At 38.1% G+C, this 24,630-nt stretch overlaps 1 protein-coding gene across 9 annotated transcripts in view; it reads right to left on the minus strand.

Moving 5' to 3' along the window:
- LOC114027750 (protocadherin gamma-C5-like) overlaps positions 1 to 24,630 on the minus strand; it is a 115,778-nt gene that overhangs the window by 35,609 nt on the left and 55,539 nt on the right. The gene's annotated exons all lie outside the window — the stretch shown is intronic.

Below are 24,630 nucleotides of genomic sequence, written 5' to 3' on the forward strand. Positions count from 1 at the left end.
CAGAAAAACCTGGAAAGACTTCCATGAACTGATGCTGAGTGAAGTGAGCAGAACCAGGAAAGCATTGTACCCAGTATCAGCACCATTGTGAGATGATCAACCATCACAGACTTAGCTCTTCTCACCAATACAACAATCCAAGACAATTCCAAAAGACTCATGATAGAAAATGCTATCCACTTACAGAGGAAGAACTATGGAGTCTGAAGGCAGATTGAAGCATACTATTTTCATTTTCTTTGTTTTTTTCATAGCTTTTAAATATTTGTTCTGTTTCTTCTTATATAACATGACTGATATGGAAATATGTTTTACATAATTGCACATATACAACCTATATTAAATTGCTTACTATCTTAAGGAAGAGGGAAGGGAAGGAGGGGGGAGAAAATTTGGAACTAAAATTTTTATTAAAAAGGTTAAAAATTGTCTTTACATGTTATTGTAAAAAATAAAATGCCATTTAAAAGAAAAAAAATGATCTCCTTGACTCCAGTCTCTCCCCTCTCTGATTTATCCTCCAGACAGTAAACAAAGTAATATTCCTAAAGCAAAGGCTTTCCACCATATGACTTATCTGTTCAATAAAGTCCACTGGCCCCTTATCACCTCTGGAATAAAATACAAACTTCTTTGTTTGGCATTCAAAACCTTTCACATCCTGTCTTCAAACTACCTTTCTTGGTTATTTAAAAACATTACTTCCTTTCATCCTCTCTATATTCCACACTCACTGGCCTTTTTTGCTATTCCTCTCACATGTCATTCCATCTCCATTTCCATGGCTGAAATGTTCCCTTACCTGTTTTAGAATCATTACCTTTCTTCAAAGTTCAGTTCTTCAGTTCAACATGACTCCCTATATCAGACTTTTCCTCAATCCTGAACTGCTAGTGTGTCTCCTCAAAAACCATCTTGTCTTTGTTATACATATTTATATATGACTCCAATGGAACAAAAGTTTCTCAAGGGAAAAGACTGTTTAATGTATGTAAGATATAGAAAGTGCTTTACAAACCTTAAAATATTAGCTACTATTATTGTCTTTATATCCCAACACCTACCATAGTCCTGGTTCATAGTAAAGGGTTTAATAAATGACTGTTAATGTATTGATTTAGGGTTGGGGATACTCAACTTTTTTCTTTGTATAACTGCTTCATTGGTACCTGTGAATTGTAAAAACAACAACAAATCTACATGAAGGAAGTGTACAGCACATGAAGCAGATTTTTTGTGGAAGATCTATGAAAGAAGATGGACAAAAGTTGTACAGGCTGAAGAAGCTTTTGTCAGTTTGCAACATCAATCAGTCAATAAAAATTCATTAAGGACCTACTATGTGCCGGGCACTTTGCTAAGCACTGCATATACAAAGAAAGGCAAAAGACAGTCCCTGACCTGGAAGAGCTCACAATTTAATGGGGGAGACAATGGGCAAACAATTCTGTACAAATAAGTTGACTCAGGTGTGTCTGACTCTTCATGACCTCTTTTTGGGGTATTCTTGGCAAAGACTAGTATGGTTTGCCATTTCCTTCTTTAGCTCATTTTAAAGATGAGGAAACAGAGTTAAGTGACTTTCTCAGAGTCACACAGCTAATAAGTGTCTGAGGTCAGATCTGAACTCATGAAGATGAGTCTTTGTGACTTCAGGCCTGGCACTCCATCCACTGTGCCACCTAGCTGTCCATAACACAATCAAGCTATATACAGGAGAAATAGGAAATAATTGCCAAAGGGAAAGGATGAGGAAAGATTTTCTGTAGAAAGTGTGATTTTAGATGGGATTTGAAGGAAGCCAGGGAAGCCAGGAGGTGGAGATGAGGAGGATAGAATTCCAGGCATGAGGGACAACCAGTGAAAATGATTGGAGATGGAGTATTGTGTTCAAGGGACAAGAAAGAGGCTGTCACTGGATTAAAGACTACGTATAAAGTGTAAGAACACTGGAAAGGTGTGTGTAGAAAGGCGTGGGGGGGGTCAGGTTATGAAGAACTTTAAAAGTCAAACAGAGGGTTTTATATTTGAACCTGGAGGTTATGATAGGGAGCTAGTGGAGTTTGTTGAGAGGGGTGTGGGCTGACATTATCAGACCTAGGCTTTAGAAAAATCACTCTGACAACTGAGTGATGGATAGATTGAAGTAGGGAGAGATTTGTGGTACACAGACTAGCCAGCTATTGCAATAGTCCAGGTTGAGGTGATAAGGGCCTCTACCAGGGTGGTAGTGTATTCAAAAGATGTTACAAAGGTAAAATCTACAGGTCTTGGCAAAAAAAAAAAAAAGGATATGAGGGAGTGATATAGTGAGGAGTTGAGGATAACACCTAGATTGTTAGCCTGGAGGCCTAGGAGGATGATGATGCCCTGCACAGTAATAGGGAAGTTTGGAAGGGGAAGAGTTTGGCAGCAAAGATAATGAGTTCATTTTTGTAGTTTAAGATGTATAAAGGATGTCAAATTCCAGATGTCTAATAGGCAGCTGGATATATGAGACAGGGTCAGCAGAAAAGTTAGGGATGAATAGGTAGATTTAAGAATCATCAGAATAAAAATTTAAGAATCATCAGAATAAAGGTTATAATTGAATTCATGGGAGCTGATGAGATCCCTAAGTGAAATAGTTTAGCGGGAAAAGAGAAGAGAGCTTAGGACAGAGGCCTATGGAACATCAACAGTTAGTAGGTGTGACCTGGACGTAGATCCAGCAAAGGAGAAAGGATAGAGTAATGTCCAAGAAACTTAGAAGAGAGTATCAAGGAGAAGAGAGTGATCCATAATGTCAAAGGCTGAAGAGACATCTAGAAGCATGAAAATTGAGAAAAGGCTGCTGGACTTGGCAATTAAGAGATCATTGGTGACTTTGGAGAGAGCAATTTTCAGTTGAATGATGAGGTTGGAAAGTAGACTGTAGGGAGTTAAGAAAACAATGAGAGAGAAAAGAAAGCGGACACATCATTGGTAGATGGTCTTCTAAATAAAGGAGCTTAATCATAAAGAGCAGAAGAGATATGGGATGATACTTGGCAGGGGTGGATGGATCAAGTGAGGGTTTTTTGAAGGTGGGAGAGAAAGGAGTATACTTGTAGGTAGGTAGTAGGGAAGCAGCTACTAGATAGGGAGAGATTGAAGATAAGTAAGACAGTGGGGGTGATTCAGGGGGCAATCTGCTGGAGGAGATAGGAAGGAATTGGATCACTTATTCATGTAGAGAGATTTGCCTTGGCAAGGAACAGGGCTGCCTCATTGTGTGGGACAGAGGTGAAGGAGGACATAGTGGCAAATAGAAGACATCTGAGTGATATGAAATAAGGAACAGGATAGAAGAGGTAGCTCTTTGCAAATAGCCTCAGTTTTTTCAGTAAAATATAAGGCAAGGGTCTCAATTGAGAAAGGTGTAGAAGTCCACTGAAGAGGGTTGAAAAGATTTGGGAAAGGTGAATGGAATAGTGAATTCATCAGGAAAGTATAAAACAATTGCTTTGCAGCAATGAGGGCTCAGTTGAGTTTATGTAAAATAAATTTGCAGAGGACTCAGAGTTGCATGATTTTCTCCACCTTCATTCAGCAGCACATGCATAGTAACAAATTAAGTGGAAGATAGGAATGATCCAATATGTTGTGGTTTGTCGTTTATTCTTTTTTTTTCCTGAGTCAATCAGGGTTAAGTGACTTGCCCAGGGTCACACAGCTAGTAGGTGTCAAATGTCTGAGACCAGATTTGAACTCAAGTCCTCCTGACTCCAAGGCCTGAGTTCTATCCACTGCACCACCTAGCTGCCCTTTGTCCTTCGTTCTTGAAGAGGACCATGACATCAGGAAGATGATGCCATGACTTGCAAGTGAATTTGATTTAAGTGAGAGAGGGCTGTGCAAGGTCACCAGCCTCACTTTCTCCTCTGGAGCCATCTGGGTCCATTGACAAGATATAGATCAGACTAACTGGAGATGGACTCCAATCCAAGGTGTAGACTTCAAGGCAAGATCTGTGATAAGGGTCTCAAGAGTAGAGGGCAGTGTGAAGTTGAACTGATTCACCAAGGGATCAAGATGTGGAAAGGAGAAGAGTATAGGTAAGTGCAGAGGTGATGATCTAGTAGAGAACTGAGGGTTGAGGGACTGGAGGTCATAGAGTAGATTAAGACCAGGTTAGGTTTTAGAAGACAGAGAAAGAGATGAAATGCCAATAGATTGTGATTGGATAAGGTTTCATGAACATGGAAGTAATGCATTTGTGGATGATGGCAAAAATCAAGCATATTTGTGTGTAGCTGAGGTGGGGTGGAAGAGTAGGTCATAAGAAATTAGTAAGCTGGGGCAGCTAGATGGTGCAGTGATAGAGCACCAGCCCTGGAGTCAGGAGGACCTGAGTTCAAAGCTGGCCTCAGACACATGATACTCACAAGCTGTGTGACCCTGGGCAAGTCACTTAACCCCAATTGCCTCAAAAAAAAAAAGAAATTAGTAAGTTGTATTTAAGTTTCAGTAATTAAAAAAAAGAAATGAGTAAGTTGAGGGACTGATACTGATGTGACAACACCCACATTAATGAACTCTTGAATCCACTAAAGTATTAAGACAAAATCTGCTTCTCTATATTCTCCACTCAATGTTCATAGTTCTGCCTTCTGAGGTCCTGGAGAACAAAACTAATTCTTTTCCTTCTGACAGTCCTTCAAATACCTGAAGGCACCTATCATGAACCCCCTAAGTCTTCTTTTCAGGCTAACCATCCCCAGCTAATTCAACTGATCTGGGAACAGCATGGTCTCCAGTCACCCTTCTCAGTACAAGTTTCATCTTATCTGTCTTCCTAAAAAGGTATATTTATCCACAATACAAATAAGAACTTTCTTTTTATCTTGCACTGCACTATGAGTTAGCCCAAATAGTATTCAGTTCTCCCTCAGAAGCTGCTCTGAACTATGGGTACATTCCATGTAATAAGGAAGACAAGGGTCTCAAGTAATTCATCTTGATGTCCAATATCTTTTTACCTATAATTTTCAACTTCTTTGTTGTCTCTCATTCAACAAGCATTAATTAGGTACTTACTATATGACAAGTATGGTGCAAAACACTGGGGATACAAAGAAAGGCAAGACAGTCACCATACTGAAAAAGTTCACAGTCTCATGAGGGAGATAGCATGCAAACAACTATATATAAATAAGAGATATATAGGAGAAATTGGAGAAATCAACAGAGGGAAAACATTGACATTAAGACGGATCAGGGAAAGGCTTCTTGTAAAAGGTGGGATTTTAGCTGGGACTCTGAAGGAAATCAGAGAAGTCAGGAGGTAGAGATGTGGAAGGAGAGAATTCTAGACATGAAGGACATGCCATTGAAAATTCTCTGAGTTGGAGATGGAGTGTTGTATTTAAGAGACCTCAAGGAGGCCAGTGTCACTGAATCACAGAATACATGGAGGGAAGTAAGTTGTAAGAAGACTGGAAGGGTAGGTAGGAGTCAGGTCATAATGGGCTTTATAAGGGTGGTGGCAATGCCAGATGTTGGGAAGATAATATTAACAGGACTTGGCAATAGATTGAATATGGGATGTGAGAGACTGAGAAGTTGTGAGCCTTGGTGACTGGGAGAAGGGTGGTGCTCTTTACAATAATAGGGCAGTTTAGAAGACAGGAGTGTTTAGGGGGAGAGATAGTGAGTTCAGTTTTGGAGTTTAAGAAGTCTATGAGACATCCAGTTACAGATGACCAATGGGTATTTGAAGATACAAGTCTGGAGACAAAGAGAGAGGTTAGGGCCGGCTAAGTAGATTTGAGAAGCATCAGTATAGTGAGGATAACACAATCCATGGTAATGATACAACTTATTGAAATAGTATAGAAGGAAAAAAGAAGAGAGTCCTGGACAGAGGCCTGTGGGACACCATATATCCACAGTCGACATGCCCTGAATGGTGATCCAGCAAAAAAGACTAAGAAGGAATAGTCAGATAGGGAAAAGGAGAACCAGGAGAGAGTGATGTTCTAAAAACCTAGAGAGAAGAGAGTATCAAAGAGAAGAGGTTGATGGACAGTGTCAAGACCACAGAGAGGTCAAGAAGTATGAAGTTTGAGAAAAGTCCACCATATTTGACAATTAAGAGATCATTGGTAACTTTAGAGAGAACAGTTTCAGTTGAATGGTAAGGTTAAAAGCCAGACTGTAGAGAGTTAAGAAGAGAATGAGAGGAAAGGAAGTGGAGGCATTGATCATAGATGGACTTATCAAGGAATTTAGCCACAAAAGTCAGGAGAGATATGGGATGATGGTAGGAATAGACAGATCCAGTGAGGGCTTTTGTTTTGTTTTGTTTTGGTTTGGTTTGGTTTGGTTTGGTTTTTTTGAGGATGGGGGAGACATCAACATGTTTGTAGGCAATAGGGAAAAGTCAGTGGACAGAGAAACTGAAGATTAGTGAAGGAGTAGAAGTGATAGAGGGGACAATCTACTAGAGAAGATGGGATGGAATAGGATCACTGGTGCATGCAGAGGGGTTGGTCTTGGCAAGGAGAAGGGCCACCATGTAAGACAGGAGTGAAGGGGGAGACAGTGGCAGCTCTCATCTGAGTGATGGGAGATAAGGAACAGGGTAGAAAAGGGAGCTCTTTGAAAATGGCCTTGTCTTTTTCAGTGAAATATATGGCAGGGTTGTCAGCTGAGAAGATGGGGGTAGTGGGAACCATGGCAAGCTTGAGGAGAGTCTAAATAGTTTGGAAAAACTGCTCTGGTGAATATGATGGTGAATTCATTAGGAGGTGTAAAAGGATTGCCTTGTATCAGTGAGGGCCTAGAGGAGGTTATGCAACATAAATTTGTCATAGACCCATTCTTCACAGTTTCATAACTTCACTTTCAGGCATATTTCCAAACTTCCTGATTTATCACAGAAATTAGACTCACTGGATTTCCAATCCTGATTATTAGTCAGGTAGACTCAGAAAGAAGACAAGTGTTAGATCATAAAGCCAACATTCCTTCCCTATGACTGTAGAGTACAATACCATCCTCCCAGTCCCTGGGGCTTGAAACCTAGGAGCCATCCTGGATTCTTCACTTTCCTTTACCTCCCGAACCCCCTTCCCTCTGTTGACTCCATACCCAATCTATTGCCAAGGTCCTCTGATTTCACCTTTGCAACATCTCTCCTATACACTCCCTTCTCTTCCTCTGACACTGTCACCACTCCAGTAGAGGACCTCATGCCTGGATTATTGCAAAAGCATCCTGGAAGTCTGCCTGTTCAAGTCTCTCTCTGCTCCAATCCATCCTCCATTCAGTCACTAAACCGATTTTCCTAAAACATGATCCAATCATGTCCCTCTCCTACTCAATAAATTTCAGTGGCTCCCTATTGTCTCCAGGATCAAAAACAAAATGCTCCATTTGGCATTCAAGGCCCTTTATAACCTACCCCACTCCCACCTTTTCAGTTTCTTTACACCTTACTCCCCCATATTTACTCTTTGATTCAGTGACACTGGCCTCCTGGCCATTCCACAATGACAACCACAACAACAACAACATCTCCTAGCTCTGGACATTTGCTGTGACTTCTCCTTGTCTAGAATGCTCTCCCTCCTACATTTCACCTACTGACCTCTCTTCCTTTAAGTCCCAACTAAAATCTCATCTGTTTTGAGAAACCTTCCCTAATCTCTCTTAATTCTAGTGCTTTCCCTTTGTTAAACATATCCTATTTATCCTGTATACGGTTTGCTTTGTATATATTAGTTTGCATGTCTCCTCCATTAGATTGTAATCTCCTTAAGGGTAGGGGCTATGTTTCACCTCTTTTTATATCCCTGGCACTTAGCACAGCTCCCTGTGCTTAATAAATATTTATTGATTGATTCAGAAAAGTGGGTAGTTTAATGTAGCATTCTTAGGATCACAGGGTCATGGAATCTCAAGCTGGAAGTTGGGATATCATCTCCTCCAATCCTTTCTTTTTACATGTAAGAAAATTTAAGTTCAGAAAAAAGAATTAACTTATCCAAAAATCATGCCTTTAAGTAACACAGCTGGGATTTCATTCCTGGTCCTCTAATTCCAAACCCAAGGTTCTTTCTATATAATACACATTCATAGAATTCAGATTCAGAGCTGGGAAAACCCTTAGAGGTCATCTGGTCCAACTATTCAGCTCTATAGATAAGGAAACTGACACCAAGAAAGGTTCAATATCTTGCCTAGAGTCACAGAGGAAATTAGTAATAGAGCTGGGAGTCAAACCCAGGCCCTTTGACTCCAACTCCATTCCTTCCGTTCCATATTACACAACTCATAATTCAGTATTTAGGATAAAAGACAAAAGAGTTTGATGTTAATTTCTCTCCAATAATATCTAAGAAGTCCCATCATTCCACTTTGAGACCCCTAGTGGTATTAAACCAGTGAAATTTTGTTCAGTGGCACCATATTCACAGAGTATGTAGGGGACCTCAGATATATTTAACATGACCATACAATTCCTCTCCATGCCTTAGGAGAAAATGAGATCCTGATGGAAGCAACAGTCACTCTTGAAAGTCATCACTAAGTCTACTGAAGCAGTAATTTGGCTTAATGAACTGCAAGAATAAATGCGGCTCCCAGAAATCCATTTTTGGTGAACAAACTGAACTATGGCTATGCAATATGTTTGACTTGGTTTGCAATGGCCTATATATATATAGGGGGAAATGGAAGTGCTGGTGAACTAGATCAGTCCCTGCTGGACCTATTACTGCCTAAAGCCTTAATCCTTAAAATTCATTTCCAGTATGTCACTAATGTGCAGAAAAAAAATCTATTTAACGTGATATCAAGAGATTGAAAAATGGGGGTGGGGATGATGGAGGAAGGATTAATACGTAATCTTTCTAAAAATCCATATTAAGCAGTAAGCCTGTAATTCAGTGATTGAATTTTAATCTCCCATATTTGAGTGGTCAACTTTGTCAGATTACTTGGAGTTAAAATATTGTAAAAGCAGACAACTCACCAACATATTCTTGATTTGCTACCTTTGGTCCACAAAAACATATCAACCAAACATATACCTATTTACAATAATTTTTTTTAACTTGTAAGAATGGGATAATCCAAGCACCTATATATTATGAATAACTAGATTAATGTTCCTTTCCTATGCCATAAGGGAAGGAGGGGAAGGGAAAGGGAATAAGCATTTATATAGCATCTACTATGTGCTAGGCACTCTGCTAAGTGCTTTACAAATATTATCTTGTTTTATCCTCACAACAACCTTGCAAGATAGTTGTAATTATTATTTCCATTTTACAGTTGAAAAAATTGAAGCAGTGCAGGGTCACACAGCTAATGAGTATCTGAAGCTGGATTTGAATTCAGGTCTTTTTGATTTCTGGCCCTGTGCTCCATCCACTGCACCACCTAGATGCCTCAAGAACACACACAGACACATTCACACCCATATATGTATGTGTACAAATATACATATACACATATGTGTATTATAACTATAGGTATCCAAACATGTATGCATATGTGTATATAAAATAGGATATATTCTGTATGTACATGCATATGTGTCTATATTTCTATTTGTGTGTATATATATATACACAATATATCGTATATTGCTTGCTTGCTGTTTGTCCTTTGTGCTCGAAGGACATGCAAGTGAATTGGATTTAAGTGAGGCAGGGCTGTGCAAAGTCACCGGCCTCACTTTCTCCTCCAGAGTCATCCGGGTCCAGTGGCCAGATATGGATCAGGACAACTGAAGATGGCCCAGGATGCAGTGAGGGGACCCTGACCTTTTCAAGCTAAGGTCTTTAACAGGTCCCAGTTTGACTGAGGCAACATAAACATATACATACATGCCTCCAGGATAAAATACAGAATGTTCTGTTTGGCTTTCAAAGTCTTTTATAACCTAGCTCCCTCCTACTTTCCCACTCTTCTCGCACTTTACTCCTCAACATATTCTCTAGTGATAAACATTCTCACATTCAGTAATATACTTTCACAATCAGTTTATCTTGATTCAGTACTCACACATATATGTATGTGTGTATACATGTACATGTACACATATATACATACTCATAAATGTGCACATACAAAAATACACATATACATGCAGAGGCCTGAGGCATGTAGAGGCTGAGTGAGTGATTTTCCAAGGGTCGAACAGCTAATAAGTAACAGAGGCAGGGTTTAAATTCAACTAACAATTAATGTACACATTGAAAGGCTTAATTTTCCTGAACCTTTGAAGCTCATGTGAATCTCAGATCTTGATACGAAAACATTTATGAAAATAAGATTTTTTTTTTTAAATCGGGGAACCCTGAACTCCAGAACTGGTTGGTGATTGAACAAAGTACCATATTTTCATAGGAAAAAGCCAGACAATGCAATAAACCTACATTAGAAACTGAGGCATCTAGGTAGCATAGTGGCTAGAGTTTAGGACTTGAGTCAGGAAGATCTCCATTCAAATCCTCCTTCAGACCACTTACTACTTGTGTGACCCTAGACAAGTGGTTTAACTTCTCTCAGCCCAATATGGATAATAATAGCAACTATCTCACCAGGGTGTTATAAGGAACAAATGTGGTAACAACATATATAAATGCTTTGCAAACCTTACAGTGATATATAAATGATAGTTATTTTTCTTTTTTTCTTTAGTATTTTATTTATCATTGTTATTATTATTAACAACAGGAGAACCTTAGAGTTAAAAGACATGGGAGAATCACGAATCCCAAAACTGTTTGGTGATTATTGAGAAACTGGTCATTGTCTTGTTATGGCCTAGCCTACATTGGTGAAAATTTGGGAAATGTACTAGGTGGTCATTGTAAGTGCAGGTCTCTCATCAAGAAGGGGACCCAGCCTTGAATCAGGAAATGCTGTGGCAAGGAAAGGCTAAATTTTTGTCCTCCCACCTCCTGCCTACATGGCAAGCATCAGAACTGAGGCCCTGAGGGAACAAAATTGGAAAAGCCTCTTCCAGGCCTAGGCTAAGGGATCCTCTGCTTCTTCTAAAAGAAACTGAAGGTGGGAGAAGAGAGAACTAATTAACCTTGACTTTCAATAACTCCCTGATTATAAGGGGTTGTGTTCCCTAAGCTATCAAACACAGCTATCAAAATTTATTTTTAAAATCACTGTCTACTTACTTTAGGTTTATTTTAGTCCCTGGCTTACAGAATCTTGAAACTATCACACACCTAGAGGGACTCTCTGACTTCTCTCTAAAACAATAAGCCCAAAAGTAAAACTAAATTTGGCTAGTTTAAAATCTAGAATTTGGCTAGTATTGCTACATAGGAATAGAGATTGGAGTTGTGATTTCATTGGTATGGAAATTCCTGGATGAGGAAACTCCTACCAATGCAGGTGAACAATGCAAAGTTTAAATGATTTGCCTAGGGTCATACAGTATGGAGATTATATATACAGCAGGTCTTGAACTCAGGTCTTGCTGACTCTAGCTCTAATTCCACTATACACACACACAAACACACACACATACATACAAAACACACATACATATGTACATACATACACATACATGTGTGTATGTATCTCCACTATAATGGTTCTCTAAATTGTTGCTGAAAGAGAAGTGGTATTTTTCATTCTAATTTAGCTATGGAACATACATGATCCTATTCCTTCAGCTTTACCAGTGTATATGATAACATTGAGCAGAATTCAGCAAAGGGCAATCTGAACTTCAGGTCACTTCCAGAATTCAAGTCCATTTACTATAAAAACTCAGTTAAAATAGACCACCTTTACCATACAAAAGAGCACTGTTTCTGGAGTCAGTGGACCAGAGTTCAAATCCTGCTTCTGATACCTTTGTGACCTTGGGAAAATCATGTAACCTCTGAGCCTCAGTATTTTCATTTGCAAAATGAGGGGGTTGAAGTGAATGAGCTCTGAATCTATGATTCTTTAATATAAAATTTAAAACTTCTGATAATAGTAATTATTCTAATTTCTGAGGTGCACCTCTTAGAATTCCAGTCAACCAGCACTTATTAAGTACTTACCATGTGCTAGGTTCAGGGGGTTACAAAGTTAGAAATGAAATAGTCCTGCCCTCAAGGAACTTCTATCTTCTGGGAATCTTACATGCCACTTCTATGAAATTGCATGGGGCATAAATTGCCGACCATGAAAGCTATTACTATATTCTAATTCATGACACCTTTATTTCATACAAATGTGTTTTATTTCCATTATGGTAATGAAGAGGGAGAAAAAATGAACTGAACTTCTCTATGTTTTAAAAGGTGCATAAATGGATATTTATACAGATCTTAAGGTTACAGACTGTTTTCACATATATTATTTCACTTGCTCTTATAAGGGCAGAATCTCTTCATCACAGTACTGAGAAGCACATTTCCAGTTTGAATATAAATATAATCCTCTCCCCTCCACCAAAGTCCATAATTATTCTTACAGGTTTGGGAAAATTGTCCAGAACTTTAACAATTAACAGTTACAGGCTTCATCACTAGGACCATTCCAGCAAAGTTTACATTGTCTTCTCAGTAGAAGAAAAAACTTTATTTGGCCATTATTTGAACTAGAACATGTTTTTAAAGGTTAGTTGTCCATCAAATTCCTTAGTAGTCAGAGATGGGGATTATACTAATGGGTCTGGCAGGAGCCACTAGCAGCAGATGAAAACTAGGGAAGCTATTGGTTGCTATGGTGACAATGGCAGAGTTGTGACAGCTCTGTGGAGAAGAGTTGGAGGAAAGGCCACTGTACTGGCAAAAACATCTATTGTCCTGATAGATCAATTTTTTTTAATCCAACCCAGAAAAGGGGGGTGGCTGCAAAATAGGGTATATGGAGTCTAAGCTTAGTGGAGGAAAAATGTGAGGAACTCTAGATTAGTTGATGTTATAGGAAAAAAATAAACAAAAGAAAGAAGAGTGTCACCTATAAATTCTTGATCAGGATGTTGTAAATTATTTGGAAATACAATGGAAACACTCTTGGGATTTAGCCATATGCTTTAAAATGGATGCAAGAGAATGGGAAGCATTTATTTTTAGATGTTTCTCCATTTTAAAATATAACAACTTTAACCAGAGACTATCAGGTGAAACGTTTAAACCCACATTCAGATGTAATATAAAAATAGATTCAAGTGGAAGGCCATTGAAATGTAAAAATAAAAATACTTGGTAAAATTGTGAACAAGATGGTTTTAGAACTAGATGAAATTGGGCTGCAGGAATTCTCAGGGGTGGGGAAAAGGTGGTGAAGTGGGAATAGATTTCAATTTACTCTCAGTTCCCATGAGACTACAAGGTGTATCTTGAAAGAAAAAAGGGAAATACATAGGAGAGGAAGGAGATAAAGAATTCAGCCCAGCCACAGTCTCAATAATACCTATGCAAAGATAAGTTGAGAATCCTATAAAGTATTATCAACTTGGGGAATGAATATCAGAGTAAATAACCAGAGTGGCATAGTCTGACTCTAGTGACTAGTCAGATTCAAAATTTTCCTCTGCTGTCAAAGCTCTTCCCTGACTGTCTTAGCTGAAAATATCTCCTTCTACACATTTCCAACAGTACTTTTGCCTCATCTCATTCTCTCTCATATTTTATTATAATTCTCTGCTTGACTATTAGACTGTAAGAATTTTGATAGCAGGGCCCGTGTATCACCAGCACTAGCAAATTTTTAATAGAATCAGAAGCTCTCCCAGACTATGGGGTGCAGAGAAAGTGACAATCTGTACTATTGGAGGAAGTTTCTCACCAGGAGTTGCTTTCACTTAAAAAAATAATAAAAACAACAGTAGCTAACATTCATGTAATGTTTTAAAGTGCTTTACATATGTTAATTCATTTGATCCTCACAACAACCCTTTAAGGTAGGTTCTATTATTATCCCCAGTGTACAGATGAGGAAACTGACCTGAGAGAATTTAAGTAACTTGCCTAGGGTCACATAGCTACTAAGTATCTAAGGAAGGATTTGAACTCAAGTCTTCCTGACTCTTATGTACACACACACACACACACACACACACACACACAGAGATGGACAGATATAGACAGATATGAATACAGATAGATATAGACAGATAGATAGATAGATCTCCTTCACCAGCTAAACAAGTGGTAAGTGATAAAATCCACATAATCTATTGTTATATTCAGAAAAGTATATTCATAGGATCATTTAGCTGATCACAGACAAAGAACTGGGAGAGACCTTAAAGGTGTTGTATATTTACATACCAGAAAGCTGAGACTCTGAGATTAGAGGCAGAAGACCAACCTGGGAGAATGGTCTAGACTTTAGGGGTTATTAAATTGGAGTTTATGCATTTATTTTTAAAAATAAATTTTAATAACTGTGCTTCAATGTAATTGGTTTCCTTTGTAATCCTGTTTGTTTTGTTTTACACATTTAAAAACTAATTATTCTGAGAAGAGAACATAGGCATTACTATACTGTTAAAGGGGTCCAAAGGTTAAGAACCCCTGGCCTAAAGAGAAGAAAATCCTTAAAATTTTATTTCTTAAGAGTTCACCAAAAGGGACATTAGGTTCATTTTCAGAATATTTCCCTGTAGCCCAGTGGTTTTCAAAATATGGCCCAGGAATCCCTGGAAATCCCGGAACCTTTTCAGGGGCGTCACAAAGCCAGAACTATTTTATAAGACTAAGATGTTTTCATTTCTAATTTGATAAATAATACAAATAGAAATAACTCACATAAACAAAAGCTCTTGTTGGGGGAGGGGGAGTACTTAATAAAACCAAAATGTTTTGAACTCCTACTGCAGTCGAAGAAGCTTTACTCTTTCCCTTTCTATCTCACCAGAGACTAGTCCAGTACAACAATGTACAACATACACACAAAGATAAAATAAAGGGCAAGAGTAGGATTTATTGTGTAAAAAATCAGAGGTAGTAATCATGATATCAAAGTTAAAGCTAAAATAGATTTAATCAAAAGAGAAAAATAAGGAAACTACACTATGTGTCAGCAATATTATTCAATATTGTTTTTAGACCATTTAAAATAGTTAAACAGCATAGAATATCTGAGAGTATATCTGCTAAAACTGACACAGGAACTATATGATCATGAACATAAAGCACTTTTTATACAAATAAAGTCAGATCTAAATAATTGAATATAATTTTAAATATAATTTTTAAAATTACTATTTTACCTAACTAATCTATTTATTCAATGCCATCCCAATTAAATTACAAAAAAAAAATCTTGCTGAGTTAGAAAAAATAATAACAAAGTTCATTTGGAAGAACAAAAGGTCAGGAATTTCAAAGAAACCAGGGAAAAAAAGATGTAAAGGAAGCAGATTCAGCAGTATCAGACCTTAAGCTGTATTATAAAATGAGAGCATTGTTGAAGTATAAAATGGATAATTTCAATTATTTTAAATTAAAATTTTCTTCTATAAATAAGATCAATGTAGCCAAGAATAGAAGGAATGTAGACAATTGGGGAAAAAAAAACTTTCATAGACAATCTTTCAGATAGGATGTGATTGTGTTGGAATATTGCCGTGGTGTAGGAAATGATGAGCTGGTTGATTTAAAAAATATGGAAAGACTTGCACTTACGAAGGAATATGCTATCCACATTCAGAGAAAGAGATGGTGAGTGGAAATATGCACAGTATGGTCTTACATTTTTGTGTGTGAGTATATATGTGTATATATGTATATGTTTATAGATATCTATGTGTGTGTGTGTGTGTGTGTGTATGCATTTAATTGAAGCCTTGGGGGTGAGGGTGGGAGGCAAACACAAGGGAGGGAGGGGAAAAATAAAGTAAAAAGTGCATAGCAGAGAACAAGAGAAAACCTACAAGAAAGCAAAGAAAAGCTGGGTAGCTTTGAAAATAATGTATAGTATTTATTACATAGGTTTTATTGAAATGGAAATTTATTGTGTTATATTGAATCCTCTCTTATGTTCTGTTGTGTACATGGTGATTTTTTTCTTTTCTCACTTTATATTTACATTTTAAATGAATAAAAAACTTTACAAAAAGAAAAACCCCCCAAACCCCTGACAACAATGTATAAAGAGCTACACTTATTAATTCCTTTCCCCTCCTGGATGCATTTCTGGCTCTCCAGACTGCACCAGCATGATATGGGTGTCTCCCCTACACTCCCAATTTTCAGTTTCCTTTTTTTTCTCTCGGCTTCTATTCCATTAGAATGTAAACTTCTTGAACATAGGGGCTGTCTTTGTTTTTGCCTTGTATTTGTATCCACAGTGTTTAACACAGTGCTTAGTTAAATGCTTAATAAATGCTTGTAGCCAGCCTGCCTGCCTTTAATTAGTAGTAGCCCAACATCCTTTCTTTGTTAGTAAGATTCTTGCCTTTTCTTGGATTCTGAGTGTGGGAAGCTGGTTACATTGGGCATCAGAGGTCACATCTGAATATGCCACATTATCTGATTATTTTGAATATCTTTTAGGGTACATTATATTTAACATATTAATCTTATATTATATTACACACCCATTATAATAACATGGCTAGATAGACATTGGGAAGATTTCATTGCCACCAACCTCCAATTTTACTTCCTCTACCCCATTTTTTTCTAAAGATTAATTCTGTTTATTTTTTCATGCCATCTTTTAAACTAAAAGCCCCGAAGTCAGTAACTTATTCCAATCTATAACACATTGAATAACGCCACAGAAGTTCAAATGTTTAATTCTGCAAGGGAAAACTTTGCAGACAAATTATGATTAGATCCACCTAATTTATAAAGTGTTTTGGGCTATTTATTGAGTAAATATTATGATTACACTATTCGGATCTATTTTATTATGAGATAAAATGCAGCCAACTCTTTACTCTTGCCATTACTCGAATATATGATTCAAATATAAATTAGAACTATATTTTAGTTTGCTAAGAATGTGACCCTGGGCAAATCACTTAATTTCCATGCCCCTCTGTTCCCTTATATATAATAATAATAACTCAAATATGTATGTCTCCACAATCCAATTCAATACCTTACTTTATCCCCAAAATACCATCTTGTGAGTGTCCTGCCATGGTGAGGGCTGAGGGTACCATTCCATTAAGTTTTCTTGGAGGAAGGAAAGTAACAGCATTTATTCTTCTCCAAGTACTTGTTCCCTCACCTGAGCTGTACAAGGATCTGAAAGGATTTTAACCTGAGACAAAATCCTGCAGACGTTGAAAATCAATCTAAAAATTTCCCTCAATGACTAACAAATTCCCAACTCCCCCTTGTCATACTGTCCCCATCCCAATGATTTTGATTATTCAAAACCCATTCACTATCCCCCCCCAATACCTGATCCCTTATTTCCATTTCCCTTAAATCCCCTTCCCCAAAGTCCCACTTCAAAGCTATCCACACCTTTCACTATACCCTCTGGAATGCTTGATCCATAGGCAACAAACTTGCTTTCATCTTAAATCTTTGAATTTCCCATTCCTTCCATCTTTGGCTCTCACTGAGACCTCTAGATAACACAGCCTCCCTGATTTCCCTTTCCAGCAGTGGACTGTACTTTGATTCATTCCCTCCCCCCACTTACCCGTCAAGGTAGAGGAGGTGAAATTCTCCTTGCTTCCCACTGCTACTCCTCCTTACTGCCATTACTTAGAAATTTCTCCTCATTTGAAGTTCACTCAATCCACACCTACCACCCAATCAAAATTCTGGTAGCTGTTGCTACCAGCTTCCAGGATAGACCACTTCCTTCCTCAATGAATTCAGTATTTGACTCACAATTTTTCTTTCCTCTCTGACTCCCACTATCATACTAGGAGATTTTAATATACATTTTGATATTTCCTCTAATACCCTAACCCTCAGTTCCTCAAATTACTCATTTCCTATGACCTACTCCTCTATCCCACCTCAACCACACACAAAGATGATTCTACCTCTCCCTCCCAAAATCAAATCTTTGTCTACATCATGACCTCCAATCTCAAACCTTCAGTTCTCCTGCAGGCCATCACCCCTTCACTAGCTACACTATCCCCTTTTTCCCATCATGAACTCTTGAAAGTGAACCAGTTCAGCTTTACAATGTCCTCTTCTACTGAGTCCCTTGTCTCCTTATCTTATCAAAGATCATGCCCTGCCAAGCCTCAGCCTTGAATCACCCCAGCAACCACTGTCTTTGCTCCTATGCACCTGCTATTGAATAAAGGAGAAGAAAATCATGAAACCTCACCGAGTGGGTCCACTATAAATTTGTGTTACATAAACTCAACTGAATCATCACTGCTGCAGGAAAATACTTCTATACATCCCAAATTAACTCACTATCCCACTCACCACAGTAGCTTTTCTAAACCTTTTCATCCCTCCTCAAATCTCCTCATGGATTTCACCACCACTATCCTCACTGCTGAGAACTTTGCCTCATATTTTATTGAAAACGGAGGTCATTCACCAAGAATTCCCTCTTTTCCCTTGTTTCTCATTTCACATTACTCAAATGTATTCTGCCTCTATATCCTCCTTCACTTTTATCTCACATGATTGAATGAGCTTTCTCCTTGCCAAGGCAAACCCTCCATAGGCACAAGTGATCCTATTCCATCCTGTCTTTGCCAAGAGATTGCCTCCTCTAGCTTCCCCACCCTTTCACTTATCTTCAATCTCTTCCTGTCTACTGCCTGACTTTTGTCTTTCTGCCTAGAAACATACTCATGTCTCCACCATCTTCAACACACTGTTATTGATCCATCCACCTGTGCTGCCTATCATTCCATGTCTCCCCTGCCTTTTGTGACTAATCTCCTTGAGAAGGCCATCTACATTTGATGCATCCCTTCCTTTCCTTTCATTCTCATCTTAACTTTCTGTAGTCTGGTTTCCTTTTTTTCTTTTCTTTTTTCTTTGCTTAGGCAGTTGGGCTCAAGTGACTTGCCCAGGATCACACAGCTAGTTAAGTGTCAAGTATCTGAGGCCAGATTTGAACTCAGGTCCTCCTGACTCCAAGGCCAGAGCTCTATACACTGTGCCATCTAGCTGCCCGCATAGTCTGGCTTCTGACTTCATTATTTTACTGAAATTGCTCTCTCCAAAGCTACCAATGATCTCTTAATGTTCGAATCTAGTGGTCTTCTCTCAATCCTCATCCTTCTTGACCTCTTTGTGACCTTGATACAGTCAATCACTCTCTTCTCCTTGATACTTTCTTCTTTCCAGATTTTTGGGACACCACTGTACTCTCTCCTAGTTCCTGACTCCTCAGTTTCCTTTGTTGGATCACTGTCCATGTCACACCTGGCAATGAAGATATCCCACATAGTTATTTCCTGGGCTCTCTTCCTTTCTTCCTCTATACTAATTCACTAGATTATCTCATCAGCTCTCATGGATTCAATCATCACCTCTATGCTGATAATTCTCAAATCTATTTATCCAGTTCTAACTTCTTTGCTGACCTTCAGTCCTGCATTTCCAACTTCCTATTGCATACCTTGAATTGGATGTCAACATATCCAAAACTTGAACTCATCTTTTTCCCCCCAAACCTCCCTCCCTTCCAAACTTCTCAATTATTGCCCAGTACACCACCACCCTCTCAGTCCCCCAGGGTATCAACCTAGGTGTCATCCTTGACTCTTCACTCTCTCCCACCCCTCATATCCAATCTGTTGATGAGGCCTATCAATTTTGACTTTGTAAAATCTCTAAAATATGCCCCCTTCTCTCCTCTGAGAGTGCCCCCATCATAGTGCAGGCCTTCATCACCTCACACCTGGACTTTTGCAATAGCCTGTTGATTGGTTTCCCTGCCACAAGTTTCTCCCACTCCACTTCATCCTCCACTCAGCTGTCAGGGTGATTTTCCTAAAGGCCAGGCCTGATCACATCACCACTCCCCTGCTTGATAAACTTAAGTGGCTCTCTATCACCTCCAGGATCAAACATAATATTTTATTTTTAAAGCCTTTCATAACTTGCCTCCCCCCTTTCCAGTCTTTTTGTACTTTACATATAGTCTTCAACTCAATGACATCGATGTCTTTACTGTTTCTTGAACAGGACACTTCATCTCCCAACTCCATTGTTTTCACTGGCTGTCCCCCATTCCTTGAACACCCTTGCCCTTTATCTCTACTTCCTGAATTCCCTGGTTTCCAGCAAGTCCCAGTTAAAATCCTACCTTCTACAAGAAGGCTTTTCCAAGCCCTCTTAACTCTGGTACTTTCTCTCTGTTAATTTATTTCCTGTTTATCCTTTATATGACTTATTTGTATAGAACTGTTTGCACTTTGTCTCTCCCATTAGATCATGAGCTCTTCCATGGCAGGGATTGTCTTTTGTCTTTCTTTCTAGCCTAAGCACAGTGCCCAGAGTATAGAAGGCACTAAATAAATATTTCTTGACTTTTGACTAAAACAGCTCTGTGAAATAGGTATTGGAAGTATTTTATATATGAACAAACTGAGGCAAAGAGACATTAAGTGATATACTAAGTCTGCACATCTAGTAAGGAGTCAAGCTGGGACTAAAGCCCAGATCTTCTTTCCTCAAAATTCAAGTGCTGTTTTTTTTTAAATAAGCCATACACCTTCTAGGTAGTAGAACAAAAGGGGAAAAAGCAACCAAAACCAACCCAATAACCTTTAAAGTTCTATACAAACAAATATGTATTATTCTGGCAAGTCCTATTTAAAGCAATTTAAGTTGCTTCCATCACCATAACCATCAAAGATCCAAAACTGATATCTTCTTTTATAGAATTTTTGAAAAGTGCTTTGTTCCATTCAGACAAGGGCATTGAAAGGGAAGCCAAAGCATAATCTGATTTTCAGTCATTCCTACAGATCCAGTTTGAAAGAGTCAAAAAGATTACTCAGTTATGATCAACTCTTCAGTTAGAATGCTAATCTCTGAAGATCTCTATCTATCAACTTCCTTTAGCATTACTCTCTCACAGTTATGCAAAAAGAAATAGGAATGACAGTTCCAGCTTTAGGAGTTGAAAGAGATATATGCCCAAAAGTAAGAGTGGTTGATACAGTTCTGGGAACACTAGCAATAGCAATAAGACCAGAGAAAGAAATCAAAGTTTGCAAAGATAGAGAAAGAGGAAATAAAATTATCCCTATTTTCTGATGACATGATGGTTTACTTGGAAATTCCTAGGGAATCAACAAATATACTAATTGAGACAATAGTTTCAGCAAAGTTGCAAATTGAGCCCTCAGAATTAGCACTCAGAAATTGATAACATTTCTAAATAATAATTAGAAATCTAAGAGGCAATACTAGAAAGGTAAATTTCATTCCAAATAGCAAAAAAATTTCATAAAGTATCTGAGGATCAATCTACCAAAGCTCATAAAAAACTTCTGTAGATTCAGTTACAACATGCTTCTTAAAGAAATAAAGAATGACTTAAATGGATGGAAAGATATTCAGTGCTCATGGCTGGGCCATGCCAATACAATAATAAAAGAGTGTGCTACCAAAGCTAATATGCATTTTAATGCCATGCCAATCAAATTATCAAAAGAACATGTAGAACTTGATAAAAATAATGGCAGAATTAATTTGGAGAAATAAAAACTCTAGAATATCAATGAAACGATGAAAAGAGATAGGGATGAAGGGAGAATAGCACTTTTACACTTCAAACTATATTATAAAGCAGCAGTCATCAATACCATCTAACATTGGTTAAAAAAATAGAGAGAGTTAAATCATGGAACAGACTAGATAAAAGAGAATTAGAAACAATGGAACTCGATGACTCATTATTTGATGAAATGGAAAAAATAAATTATTTAAAGCTGATGGGAAAACTGGGAAGAAATCTGGCACAAATTAGGCTCAGACCAACACCTTACACCATATTCCATATACATTCTAAACAGATACATGACCTTGATATTGAAAACCACACTATAAAAATTAAGAGAAGTAGATTATATACCAATTAAAGCTATTGGTAGGAGATATATTCTTAATCAAATAAAGAATAGTGGCAATTTCAAAAGATAAAATAGACATTAATTACATGAAACTGAAAAGCTACTATACAGATAAAACTAATTCAGTTAAGATAAGAAGGGAAATCATAAAATGGGGGTTAAAAAAAAACCAAACCTCTGTCTACTGGCTGTTGCCTTACTGCCTGAAAACATACCCATGTCCCCACAATCTTCAAAACATACTCACTTGATCCATCAACTTCTGCTATCACCTCATATCTCTCTTGACTTTTGTGGCTAAACTTCTTGAGAAGGCCATCTACAATTGATGTGAACTATTAAATACCACATGAAAGGATGTCTCAAATCACTAATAATAAGAAAAATGCATATCAAAACAACCTTAAAGTTTTACCTCATAACTCTGCAAATTGACAAAAATGACAAAAATTGTCAATAGTCGGTGTTGGAGGGTTGTGATCAAATAGGCATGCCGATGACTTATTGATAGAGCTGTGAATCAGTACAATCATTTTGGAAAGTGATTTGAAATTGTGCAAATAAAGTGACTAAAATGTCCATACCCTTTGACCGAGAGATTCCATTACTAGCTTATTATATCCTAAGGAGGTCAATGATAAGAAGAAAGTCCCCTTATAAGTTAAAATATTTATAACAACATTTTGTGATAAAAAAATGAAACAAAATAGATGTTCATCAATTGGGAGATGGTTAAACAAACTGCAATACATAGTAATGGAATATTACTGTGCTGTAAGAAATTTTGAATGTGATGAATACAGAAAAGCATGAAAAGATCTGTGTGAACTGATACAGAATTGAATAAGCAGAGTCAAGAAAAAATATACACAACAGAGTACAACAATGTAAAAAGGGGAAAAGCCACACACACAATAAAAAATTAATGCTGTAAAATTATAAATGACAAGCATGGCTTGAAAGAAGAAATGAGAAGATACTCTCTACTTTTTTACCTCTTACATTTTCTGACTTCTTCAATGTACTAATCAATTATGCAGATTTTTTTCATCTTTTTTGCCTTTAAAAATGTCATTGGATCTATGGGATGGCTCTCTGGGAGGGGGAGGAGAAAGGTACTGGAGGAAACTATGTTGTAAAAGATTAAAGACTTCAATGAAAACTTATTTAAAAAGAGAAAATGTTCTTTCTCTGAGTTGTCCAGGAAAAAAATAACTTTCCATTGAGAGGCAACTCTGCTAAGCTTTCAAATGATCAGGAGTAAAAAAGAGAGTAATTCATTGTCAATAAGAAGGAAGATTCTGACATATTGTCAGAGAAGGTAGTACATGTCCATTGTTGATATTACAGTACAAAAAATAACAGCAACATGAGAACAAATAAAATAATGAAATGAACTATCATAAAAGTAGCTACTGGAAAGAAGGAGTGTCTAAATTTCTGTTTCCCATAGAAAAGAGTTTAGGGTAAATAGTTTGATTTTGCTTTGTCCTAACTCTAGTATTAGGTAGAGTCCAAGCAGTCCCCCTTTCTGTAGCCCATCAAAGTACCAGATTAGCCTAGTACTACTAGACCAATCTTTTTTAGAAACAGAAATGTTACAGAAGTGTGGCCAATGATTCACCCTCAAATCCTTGGTGAAGAGTAAGAATTTGGGAGACAGAAAATTGTTTTATCATTAAGCACCTTAAACATCTTTCACTTACTCTGAGAAAGAAAGTAAAATTGTTGCTTCTCTGACATTTTTAGCTAAAAAGTAGGCATCTCACAACCAGAACAAGAGAAATGAGGGAAAAAAGGCAAAAGAAGAGAAACAGAAAAGAGTTCAATTAACTTCTGTAATTTAAGGGCAAGAGAGGCTCTATTTAGAGGTTTCTGTGGTTCACACTTTGCAGTGAATGAAAGACAGAGAACCACGTGTTGGGGTGTATTTAATGAGGCATCAAATTGTCAGGAAGGATGGGTTCTGAATGATGGAGAAAAACATTTACAGTGGCCTGTGTTTAGTCTTAGAACAAACATGAGCCTCACCTTAGAGGGAGAGTTCTGGTCCCTGAGTTCAGGCTGACCACCAGCCCTGGAGTTGATTTCAGCAGCGAGGCTGCCCTTCAGGTCTGCTGGGTCTGTCTTCAAAAAAGTGAACTCGCTCTGTCCTGGATCCGAAGCAAGACACACTTCGTAGGAATATGGCAATGGTAATGTCCCATTACTGTATTTACTAGTGACTCTGGGTCCCAGGCTAGAATAAAGGTCAGTGGGAAGAGAATCCAATACTAGGGGCTGTTTGGGTTTTCGGCACTTAAAAACCAGCACAAACACTGCGGTTAGAAGGAATACAAAAGATACTAAAGCTAATGCAATGACCAGAAAAAAATTAACTTTCCATTGCATGGATAAATTTTCGGAGAGCTCCTCTTTCATCTCAGGCAGCGCCTCCTGCAGGCTATCTGCAAAGACCAGGTGCAGAGCCACAGTGGCGGACATTGGGGGCTGCCCGCCGTCCTGCACCGAGACCAGAAGTCGGTGCCGGGTAGAGTCTCGTTCAGTTAAAGCCCGTGCGGTCCGGACCTCACCTGTTCGCAGCCCCAGGCTGAAAAGTCCCGGATCCGTGGCCTGCAGTACGCGGTAGGCCAACCAGGCGTTGTGTCCCGAGT

Source organism: Vombatus ursinus, unplaced genomic scaffold (genome assembly GCF_900497805.2).
Source record: "Vombatus ursinus unplaced genomic scaffold, bare-nosed wombat genome assembly UNPS02014863.1, whole genome shotgun sequence".
In the NCBI taxonomy this organism is placed as follows: Eukaryota; Metazoa; Chordata; class Mammalia; order Diprotodontia; family Vombatidae; genus Vombatus; species Vombatus ursinus.